Below are 12,489 nucleotides of genomic sequence, written 5' to 3'. Positions count from 1 at the left end.
TCTCTCTCTCTCTCTCTCTCTCTGTCTCTCTATCTCTATATCGAAGTTCAGGCTGCTCTGAAGGAATTTTTAAACATAAAGGCCCAGGAATTTATGGAAGACCAATTGATGTATTTTACCAAGCAGATGCTGCCTTAGATGTGCTCAACAAGTTGTGCCAAGAAATCTGAAGGACAACTACTTGACCAATCAACTGGAAGAGATCCAGTTTAGATATTTATATCTGTTAAAAAAATATTGCCCAACAGAATGTGGAAATTATAAAAAAAATTCACTAATATCACAGGTAAGCAAAATTCTACTGAATATTATAAAAAAAAAATTGGAACATACATTGGCAGAAAACTACCAGAAATACAGGCTGAGTTTAGAAGAGGTTGTAGCACTGGAGACAGTTGGCTGTCAGATGGATCTTGGTAGAAAGTGAATAGTACCAGAGGAATGTCTATCTGTGTTTCATTGACTATACAAAGGCATTTGACTGTGTATGTAGATCACAACAAATTTGGCTAACCTTGAGGAGAATGGGAATCCCAGAACACTTGAAAATGCACATGTAAAGCCTATACTTGGTACAGGAAACAGTATTTAGAACAAAGCAAGGAAACACTGCATGGTTCAGATTCAGGAAAAGAGTGCATCAGGGTTGCATTCTGTCTCTATAACTTTTCAATCTACACGCAGAACAGATAGTTGAGGAGGCTAGGATTTATAAGGAAGAATGTGGCTTCAGGATTGGAGGAAGACTTATCAACAACTTTCATTATGCAGAAGACACTGAAAGTGGGAGGACCCGAAGTAACTGCTGCAGAAGGTCAAGGACTGTAGTCTTCAATAAGGGTTGAAGCTCAACATCAAGAAGATAAAGATTCCCACTCCTGAATCAATCAGCAGCTCCATGTTAGATGGTAAAGAGATTGAGGTTGTTAACCATTACAGCTTATTTGGCTCCACATTCAGCACTCTTGGCACCAGTAATCAGGAAATCAAAACACAAATTGCACTGGGGAAAAATCTGCTGTCAGGGATATCCCCAGAGGTCTGAGAAGCAATGATGTCAGTCTAGAGATACTAAAGTGTGGCTCATCCAAGCCATGATCTTCACAATTACTTGGTATGCAAAGCAGAGCTCCTGAATGGTCAAAGAGTTGACACAAAGAATGTTGGAGATTCAAGACTGCTCACAGAAAACCACAGTCCAAGTGATCTTCAAAATAACTCTCTGCTCTCTCTCATCCTCCATAATCCTGTTAATGTTTTGGTCCATGAATTAAATCATATTTATATTCTAGAATATATGGCTAAATTTATCTTTCTGCAATGAAATTAGCTGATTTACTTTTTCCTCATCTTGTCATTTTGGTAAATAGTGTCTCCAGCTGACTCAATCTTTTCCTTCCTACTTCAAAATACTTTCTTGAGAGGCATTGGTCCCAGTGAGATAATTATAAGTATTTTAAAACTTTATAAATGAACAGAATCTGAGCAATGATTTTTCTTTCGTTCTTTCTTAGAGTCTTAAAGGCTAAATTTTGCCTCATGTGTTTTATTTTTAACAGGGTTGATTTTGTGGAAAGATTTTATCTCCGGGGGTAGGTCAATAACAGAGATGACTCTATAAGTGAATTCAGATAACCATATTTTGCTCTTATTAAAGCCAAAAGTGGTAGTTAAAACAATATAATTGAGTACTTCATGTCATTAAATTGAAGATAAAGCTAAAGTTTCAGTTGTTTGTGAACATCTTTGAAAATATCTCTAACTGATGTAAAAATTTTTATTGTTAAAAAAAAATTTAGTGTTGCTCTTGCCTGTGATTAAGTCATAGTTTTAAATATATAATTAACTATAGGAAAATAATTATGAAAGTAAAGGTCATAACATTAGAAGAGTTTTTAGTAGGGATACCTACCTGCTTTGAGAGTTTGTTTAAATGTCCCTGAGGAAATGTTGATTGAGCAGAAATATGACAATATATTAAGTTGTATATGGCTTAAAATTTTCCAGGTAGAGCATAATGCACAACAGTCCTGTTTTATAAAGCTGATTTCAACTCATGATAGCCTTATGTGTTGCAGAGTAAAATGATCCATAAACTTTTCATGAATGTAATCTTCCAGAAACAGAAGCCTTCTGAAATCTCTCTGGGTGGCTTTGAAGTCCTAAATTTTCCAGTAGAAACTCAAGGCTTAACCACTTGTGCCACACGAGGATCACCACAGTCTCAGTCCCAGAATTAGCCTCGTGTCTGATAATCCATTGTTTCTTTTATGGGGTAATAGTGTTGGAATCGCAAATCTTGGTGATAGGAGTGTTGTTGTTGTTGTTGTTGTTGCAATGTGCTGTCGAGTTGCTTGCGACTCATAGTGACCCTATGTACAAGAGCCCTAAACGCAGTTCTAGTTTGTGCCAACCTAGCCATCTCAAACACACTCATACCCACCACTCCAGTCACAGAATCTATCCATCTCATCGAAGATCTTCCTCTCCTTTGCTGCCCCCTGACCTCTGCCAAATATGATGTCCCTCTCCAAGGACCAGTCCCACCTTGCAACATGCTTGAAGCTTCAGAATCCTTGACTCCAAGGAGCATTCCGGCTTCGCCTTCTCCAGGACAAACTTGTTTGTTCTCCTAGCAGTCCATGGTATATTCAACACTCTTCTACAGCACCACAGCTCAAAGGCATCAATTCTCTATCATCCGTATTCACTGTCCAACTCTCTGATGCATAGCACATAATCGTGAAGACTATAGCCCGGATGAGGCTCACCTTAGTCTCCAGCCTGACATTGTTGCTCTTCAGTACTCTTGAGAGGTCCCTCACAGCTGATTTTCCCAATGCAATTTGTCTCTTGATTTCCTGGCTGCTATTACCAAGAGTGTTGACTGTGGAGCCAAGTAAACAAAAATTGTTAACTATCTCAATCTCTTCACCATACATACTGATGCTGACAATTGGCACAGCGGTGAGCATCTTTGTTTTCTTGATGTTGAGCTTCAGTCCATATAGGAGGCTGTAGTCCTTGATCATCTGCAGCAAGCGTTTCAGGTCCTCCTCAGTTTCAGCAAGCATGGTTGTGTCATCTACATAACACAGGTTGTTGATGACTCTTTCACCAATCCTGATGCCACATTCCTCCTCTTACAGCCTAGGGTCTCGGATGATCTGTTCTGCATACAGATTGAAAAGGTATGGAGATAGAATACATCCCTGACGGACCCGCTTCTTGATTTTGAACCATGTAGTGTTTGCTTGCTCTGTTCTGATGACTGCCTCTTGGTCCAAGTATAGGTTTCGCATTAGCATAATCATATGTTCAGGACAGAAGAACAAAATAAAGCACACCTCTATTCAATATAATAAAATCATCAGATTAAGATGTAGATAATCCAAGTCATGGTATTTACAATTGTTTCATATGTATGTAAAGGCTGGGCCATCAATGAAGAAGCCCAAAGAGTTAATACCTCTAAATTGTGATGTTAGTGAAGAGTATCAATTGTGAAAAAAATCTATATTTGAAGAAATTGTGCTCTTAGAGCTAAGAATGAGAAAGCTTTACTTCACATGCTTTGGGCATGTTATTAAGAGGAATCAGTCCTTATTTAAAAAAAAAAAAAACACCCCAAAACAACAAAACTAAACAACAAACAACAAAACAGTGTCAAGCTGGGAAAAGTTAAGGGTATATGAAGCATTCAATGAGATAACACTGAGATTGACACAGTGATTGTAAAAAACAAACAAACAAACAAACAAACAAACAAACAAACAAAACGCAGTGCTTTCCTGCATATCAGAGTTCTTAAAGGTGACTCAGGAAGGGCAAGTTTCAGTTTATTGTTCATAGGGTGCCCAAGAGTCATGCTGTTGTCGTAAGCCATTGAATCACCTGTGACTCATAGTAACCCTTGGCACAATAACTCTAAATAAACCCTTTCCTATCCTCATTGTCTCTGAAACAACAAGTCCCATTACCCCAGCTACTATGTCAGTCCACTTCCTCCAGATTCTTCCTATCTTGTGCTGTCCTTCCATCTTTCTAAGCATTATGTTCTTCATGGACTGGTCCCTCCTAGCAGCATGCCCAAAGTATGTCAGCCAGACCTTCAAAATCCTTGCCTCCAAGGAGCAGCTTGGTTTCACCCTCTATGGGATGGCCTGCTTGTTCTCTTGGAAGTTCATGGTACATTCAACATAGACTTCTTATCACATAATAATAATAATCATCATCATCATCATCATCATCATCATCACAGCAAGAAATATTGCTGTGGACTTATTTTCAATTCATAGTGACCATATCTTGTTCTTTGGTGTTATCAAGTAGTGTTCGACCCATAGTGACCTTATAAAAATTCATCAGAACCCTGAATTATCCCTTTCTATTCTCACAATTTCTAACACAGTCAAGTCCATTACTGCTGTAATTATGTCAGCCCTCCTGGTGAGTTTTCCTCTCTTTCATTGTCCCTTTGCGTTCCCAAACATGATATCCTTCTTCAGAGAATAACCTCTCCTAATGATATGCCCGAAATATGTGAAAGGAAACTTTATCATCTTTGCCTCCAAGGAGCACTCTGGCTACACCTTCTCAAATACTTATTTGTTTGTTCCTTCAGTAACACCAAAAATTTCCAGAACTCTTTTTCAACACTACAGTTTAAAGGCATCATCACTTCTTCTTCTGTTAGTCATTGTACAGCTCTCAAATGTGCAGCAAGTTATTGACAAGATCATGGCATGACTCAGGTGTACCTTATTCCTTTAACTGACATCACTGCTCATCAATAACTTGGAGAGCCTCCTGACTAGAGACTTTCCTGCTCTAAAAAGTTTCCTGATGTCCTGACTACTGATGTCAAGTGTGTTGATTGTCTGTTAAAGTAAGATACATTCATTGACAGTCTCAATCCTTTTTCTGTTCATCATAATATTGGGTCAAATGGCCAGGATTTCTTGTTTTCTTGACATTGCATCATCGATGATATAGGGAAGCGTAAAAAAAATTTCCGAAACTGTAATCTTTAAGGATGACAATTGCTCAATTTTTCTCCCTCAGAGCAACTTTTGGGTACCAGCCTTTCCATTCACAGCCAAATGTTTAATCACTATGTCATCAGGAACAGCTCTACAGTAAATAAGGAAGACAGAAGAAGAATCAATGCCTCCAAGTTATGGTACCAGAGAAGAGTATTGAACATACCACAGACTTCCAAGAGAACTTGAAAATGGATTGTTTCTTTGAGGCAAGGATTTGGGTATGTTGTGAGGAGGGACCAGTTGTTGGAGAAAGACATCATGCGTGGAAGGGTTGAGGGGTCAGCACAGGAATGGAAGATTCTGCATGAGATTGATTTGAACAGATATTTTGACAATAGGGACAGTTGTTCCAGAGATGGTGAGGTTGGATCAGAATAGGGTAAGGTTCAGAGCCATTGTTCATAGAGTCTCTGCGAGTTGTAGTCAACTTGATGGTACATGAAACCCAAAACAATAATATGTATACACCAAGTGCTGATTGTGAAACAGACTATCAATTAATCATATGCAAGTTCAAACTAAAGCTAAACAGAGTTAAATCAAATACACAAAAACCAAAATTTGATCTTGAGTCTATCTCATGTGAGTGTAAAAACTGTCTCAGGAACAGATTTCAGGGCTTTGACACTAATAAACAGATGAGCTGTGTGAGAATATCATCCATGAGGTTGAAGCTTGACTAAGATGGATGTCAGAAGAGACTCTGAATATGCATTAGAGAACTGAGAAGTCAATGCAAAGGGAAGAAATCAGGAAGTTTAGGAGTTGAACAGAAAATTTCAAAGGGCATCTTGAGAAGACAAACCAAAATATGAGAATGAAGTGTGCAAAGAGCTGGGTGGAAACAAACAAACAAACAAATCAGAAGGGTTGAATATCTTGACATATCTTTTAGCTAAACAAACTGAGGAACAAATTCAAATTCAATCCTCAAATTGCGTAACTTAAGGATGCCATCGGTAGAATATTTAAAGACCCAGGAATCATTAACAGAAGATGTAAGGAATTCACAGAGTCACTGTACCAGAAGTAATTGGACAGAGAATTTAATGAAACAACATAGGATCAAGAGGTAATAGTGGGAAAAAAAAAGAGGTAATGGTGATGAAAGAAGAAGTTCAACCTACTTTGAAGAAATTGGCAAAAAAAAGGCCCCAGGAATTGATGGAATACCAATTGACATAATTCAGCAAACAGACACTGCCCTGGACATGCTCACCATTTTGTTCCAAGAAATTTAGATTACAGCTACATGGCCAATGTATTGGAAGATATCCTCTTTTATTACCATTCCAAAAAAGGGTGACACAACAATAGAGCAATATCTCTAATATCACATGCACACAAAATCTTGATTGAGATTATTAAAAAAACCAACAAAAACAACAAAATGGAACAGCACATCTACAAAAAACTACCAGAAATGCAACCTGGGTTTAGAAAAGGCTGTAACACTAAGGATATCATTGTCAATGTCAGATGGTTCTTGTTGAAAGCAGAGAGTACCAGAGTCATGTCTATTTGTGCTTCAATGACTATGCAAAAGCATTTAACTGTGTGGTTCACAACAAATTGTGACTAACCTTAAGGAGAATGGGAATTCCAGAATACTTGATTGTGCTCATGCTAAATCTGTACTTGGACGAGGAAGAAGCAGTCATTAGAACCGAGCAAGAGAACATTTTGTAGTTCAAAATTGGAAAAAGAGTGCATCCAGGATGAGTTCTATCTCCATACATTTTCAATCTATATGCACAACAGATCATTTGGAAGGATAGACATTATAAGGAGGAATGTGGTATCAGGGTTGGAGGAAGACTCATCAAGAACCTATATTGTACAGGTGACACAAGTTTGCTGGCTGAAACCGAGAAGGACATGAAGGATTTAATGCAGTAGTTAAAGAACTGTAGTCTTTAGTATGGATTGAAGTTCAACACCAACAGAACAAAGATTCTCACCACTGGGCTAATTGGCATCACAAAGATACATGGAGAAGAAATTGAGGCTATTAATTTCAGCTTGCTCAACTCCACAATTAACACTCTTGTCATCTGCAGCCAGGAAATCAAAAGATGAATTGCCTTAGCCAAATCTTCTGTCAAAGACCTCTCCAGAGTGTTAAAGAGCAATGTAGTCATTCTAGAGACTAAGGCATGCCAGATCCAGACCACGGGTTTTGCAATTACTTATTATGTATCAGAGAACTGGACAGTGACTAAAAATGATAGAAGAGTGCCTTTGAGCTATGGTGCTGAAGAAGAGTGTTGATCATATGGAATGTTGCTAGGAAGGGTTATTCCTTGGATGTAGACATGCTGCTTGGCAGGGTGGAGGGTCAGTGAAGGAGAGGAAGACCCATGTCTAGGTGGACTGACAAAATAACTGCCACAATGGGCTCTAGTATATCAGTAATTGTGAACATGGCAAAGGCTAGGACAGGGTTCTGAGCTTTTTTTCATAGGGTCACTATGAGTTTTACTAGACTCAATAACAACAAGAAATTTTAATAATAAACTTCTCAAGTGATTATTGTATACACCAAAGATTGAGAATTTATAATATTGAATGTTAGCCACCTTGAATAGAGATTTCTTGTTCTTGTGATGTAACATGTCTTCTTTCTTTATAAGGTTACTGTTTGGTTTTTTTTTTTTAACTATCTGGTGAGTAGGGTCATAAGTTTATATTCTTGCATTTTAAATGGCTGCTACTATTAAAATACAATATAGTTTATATAGTATCAGGACTACTATATGAGGGCTGAGTCTGAAAAGAATGGGAATCCCAAAACATTTGATTGTGCCTATGAGAAACCTATATTTGGACCAGGAGGCAGTCGTTAGAATAGAGTAAGGAAACAGTGCATGGCTCAAAATCAGACAGGGTGTACACCAGGGATGTGTCCTATCTCCATACCGTTTCAATCTATATGCAGAAAATACTATCCGGGAGGCTGGGCTCTATAAGGAGAAATTTGGCAACAAGATTGGAAGAAGACTCATCCACAAGCTGTATTATACAGATGACACAACCATGCTTGCTGAAACTGAGGAGGACCTGAAGCGCTTGTTACAGAATGTCAAAGACTGCAGCCTTCACTATGGATTGAAGCTCAACATCAAGAAAGCAAAGATTCTCACCACTTGGGACAATTGACAGCATCGTGATAGAAAGTAAAGAGATTGAGATTATTAACAACTTTAGTTTGCTTGGATCCATAATCAACATTCTTGGTTCCAGCAGCCAAGAAAGTAAAAGATGAATTGCATTGGTAAAGTCTGCTGTCACAGACCTCTCCAAAATACTTAAGAGCAACGATGTCAGTATGGGGACTAAGGTGCACCCATTCTAGGCCATATTCTTATAAATTACTTGTTATGCATCAGAGCTGGACAATTAGTAGAGATGATAGAATTGATGCCTTTGAGCTGTGATACTGGAGAAGAGTGTTGAATATACCGTAGACTGGTAGAAGAACAAACAGGATTCAAGGATTCTGAAGTTTCATCTGTCATACTTTGGATATGTTGCAAGGTGGAACAAGTCCTTGCAGAGGGATGTCATGCTTGGGAGGGTAGAGAGACAGCGCAGGAGAGGAAGACACTATGAGGTGGATTGATTCAGTGACTGGGGTAGTTGTGTCAGAGACGATAGGATTGGCACAGGATAGAGCAGGGTTTAGGGCTGTTGTATGTTCATAGGTTCACTATGAGTCACAGGTGACTCAAAGACACATAGATTAATATTAGTATAAATAAAAAATAAAATGAAAGTACTGAAAATAGATGTAGAATCAAACACATTAAACGGTTCTGCATATTCTCTCCAAATACTAACAACAACTATTGGAGTATTCGTTTTAAATGTAATTAGAAGACAGTCTTCACCTCTGCGTGTCTCCTTATTCATAATAATAAATGGAATGTACTGATGTACGCAATTAACTGCTTAATACAAGAAATGATTGAGCCAAGTATTAGATTGCAGCTAGCATAACCTACTAAAGAAATGTTTGAAAAGTACACACGGTTAATGAAGCCTTTGACTGATAGCAAAAAGATCAGCAGTTCCAACACACTCAGCTAGCTATTCACTTAGCTTTTCTTGGGGAAACAATTCTTATAATTTGTTCTGGAAAGGTCATGCATAGTTCTATCACATGATATGCATGTGAAATCTATATACTGGAAAAGGAAGCCAGAAGAAAAAGTGTTACATTTGAACTGTGCTTCTTTCATATTACATAATATTTGTTGTTGTTAGGTATCATTGAGTATGCCAGGACTCAGAGCTATCCTGTGAATAACAGATCTGAATCTCGCCCAGTTCTGCATTATCCTCACAATCTCTGCTATGCTTGAGCCCATTGTTACAGTCACTGTTTCAATCTATCCTTGAGTGTCTCTCTCATTCTCTGAACCTCAGCCTTTCCCAGCATGATGTCCTTTCCAAGGACTGGCCTCTCCCAACAACATGCCCCAAACATGAGAGACGAAGCTTCATCATCTTTGCCCCTATGGAGCATCCTGGTGCACTTTCTCTGAGACAGACTTATTTGTAGTTTTTCAAGTTCATGGAATATTTAGTACACTTCTTCAATTCAGATACAGTTTCTTCTGTCATTCTTATTCATTTTCCAGTTCTAAAATGCACAGGAGGTGAGCGAAATGACCATAGCTTAGATCAGCCTTTCTTTGATCTTTAAACAGATGTCATTGTTTTCAAGACTCTGAAGAGGTCCCTGCCAGCACATCTTCTGATTTCCTGACTGCTGGTATAAAGAGTATTGATTGTGGATCCAAGTAAGTTGAAATAATTGCAATGTCAATCTTTTCTCCGTCTATTGTTATGTTCCCTATTGCTCTAATGGTGAGAATTTTTGTATTTTGATATGTAGATAAAATTCTTATTGAAGGCTATAGTCCATGATCTTCATCCTCCTCACTTTCAACAGTAAGGTGGTGTCATCACCATAGTGCAGGATGTTGATGAGTCTTCCTCCAATTCTGAGGCCACATTCCTCTTCACAATGTCCAGATTCTTCTCTAAAAATTTGCTCAGAATTCATTCAAACTGAATAGATATTGAGAAAGGCTGCATCCCTGATTCACACCTTTCTTGATTTTGAACCATGCAGTATTCCCTTGCTCTGCTGAGATTCAAGTTTCTTGGCTTAGATATAGGTTTTACATGGCCATAACTAAGTATTCAATAGTTCCCAGTCTTCTCAATCATCCATAACTTGTGATCCACATATTCTAATGTTTTTCTATAGTCAATAAGACATACATAGACATTCGTCTGGTATTCTTTGGTTTCAGCCAAGATCCATGAAATAATATTATTGATATCCATAGTTCCATAGCTTCTTTAAAGCAGTTTGAAATTACGGCAGCTCTCTTTCCATGTACTGTTCTAGTTGTTTCTGTATGATCTTCAGCAATATTTTGCTTATATGTGATATTAATGATATTGCTTGATAATTTCCACACTGTTTAATATCCTTTCTTTAGAGTGGGAACACATATGAATCTTTTTCAGTCAGTAAGCCATGTAGCTGCCTTCAAAATTTCCCAGTACGGAGTTGTGAGCATGTCTAGGACTGCCTTTGTTGAAATATGCCAATTGATAGCCCATCAATTTTCAGGGTCTTAATTTTTTTTTAGCCAGTGGCTTCAGTACAGCTTAAATATCTTCTCTTAGTACCATTTGCTCTTTATCATGTGATACTCCTTTAAATATTTCCGTAACAACCAATTCTTTTTTAGTATTGTTACTCTGTGTGTTCCCTCCATACTCTTTTGATGCTTCCTGCTTCAAGGTTTAGTCCATAAATTTTCAGTATTGTAACTCGAGGCTTGAATTTGTTTTTTAGTTTGTTCAGCTTGAGAAATACTGAGTGAGTTCTTCCATTTTTTCTTCTTCATCATTTCTTACACACTTTGTATGCACACACCTATTATACTGTGTACTTCCAAAATAATGAACAAGTAAGTCTTAGAAAAATAAACACAGCAAGAATGTGTCTGAGAAACACAAGTGGTTAACTTTCAGCTTATTTTCTTTGAACTTGTAATCAGGAACAGAAAATACATGTTAGGTATAGAAGAGATTAACTATTATTAATTGTCAAAATATCAAAAGCAATGGTCTCAAACACTTCAAGATCATTACTATTTATCATGACCTACTGATATTTTAATCTGTTATACATAAAGCTTCCATTCAGGAGAATGACTTGCCATCAACAAAATTAACATATAATTCTTCACTATCTTTCTGATGGAATAAATAGTCCAATATTTTCAAAATTCTCAAAACTCACATCTCTTCCCTTGCGGAACATTTTAGTATTTGAGATTGACTTTATTTGAATAACTTGGAAATACAAACAACCCAGCTAAAATTAGTGAACATCTCAAAATAATACCACAAAGATCAACACAGAGTACAATATCTATGAAAATACACCTTTAAAATGACTTTTCTCACTTGAGGCAATGTTTTTTAATTGAATCCCTCAAGTGAGAGAAGAATTAGTCTGAGAGGTTTACAAGTTAAAGTGTGCACTTGAGGAGCTAATGAAATGTGAAGAACACATCTAATTTTCTACATGGTGATAAAATATCATTTTGCCCCATCAAATGATAATGGAAATTTATCTTTTAATCTCTCACCAGACTTTTTTAGAAAATTAATTGTTTTAGAAGTTTTATAATGTAACATCACATGTCTAAAAGAAGATTTTTGCACTTTTTATCACCTTTTAATTTCTAGTATTTAACTACAAATTAATTTAAATGGACAGTTTTTACCACAGGATCCTGTCGCAATGAGAGTAGCAAAATTAACAATTAATCAAGGAATGGAGGTTGATTTAGTAACAGGATTAGCCATAGAAGAAGCTTGTTATGATCAGGTATGTAAGACTATCACAAATTCAATGAGGATGTCTCTTACAAATGATGTTTACCTTTTTATAATCCGAATGAATTCTCTACTCCACGCCCATTCAGAAGTCAAGCAGATGGTTCAGTTGTTTGTGCTGTTTGACAAATAGCTGCACTAATAACCACAGTGCTTGAAAAGCAAAGAGTCAGGGAAGGAGAGGAAGACCCTCAACAAGAGAAATGGACACAGTGATTGCAACAGTGGGTACAACAGAGATTTTAAGGATGGAGCAAATCCATGTAGGGTTTCATTCAGTTTCGTATATGGTCGCTATGAGTTGGAGTCAAGTCGAATTTCCTCACAACATGCTGTTGTTGTTATGTGCTGTCGAGTCACTTGCGACTCATAGCGACCCTGTGTACAACAGCCCTAAACTCTGCTCTGTCCTGTGCCAATCGCACTGTCTCCGACACTCCTATCCTGATTATCCCAGTCACTGAATCAATGCACCTCATAGATGGCCTTCCCCTCCTGCGCTGTTCCTCCACAC

The sequence above is a fragment of the Elephantulus edwardii genome, unplaced genomic scaffold (genome assembly GCF_000299155.1).
Source record: "Elephantulus edwardii isolate Elephantulus edwardi_28Jun2011 unplaced genomic scaffold, EleEdw1.0 scaffold00078, whole genome shotgun sequence".
Taxonomy (NCBI): Eukaryota; Metazoa; Chordata; class Mammalia; order Macroscelidea; family Macroscelididae; genus Elephantulus; species Elephantulus edwardii.
The sequence above is the reverse complement of the archived record's forward strand: the minus strand, read 5'-3'. Positions refer to the sequence as shown.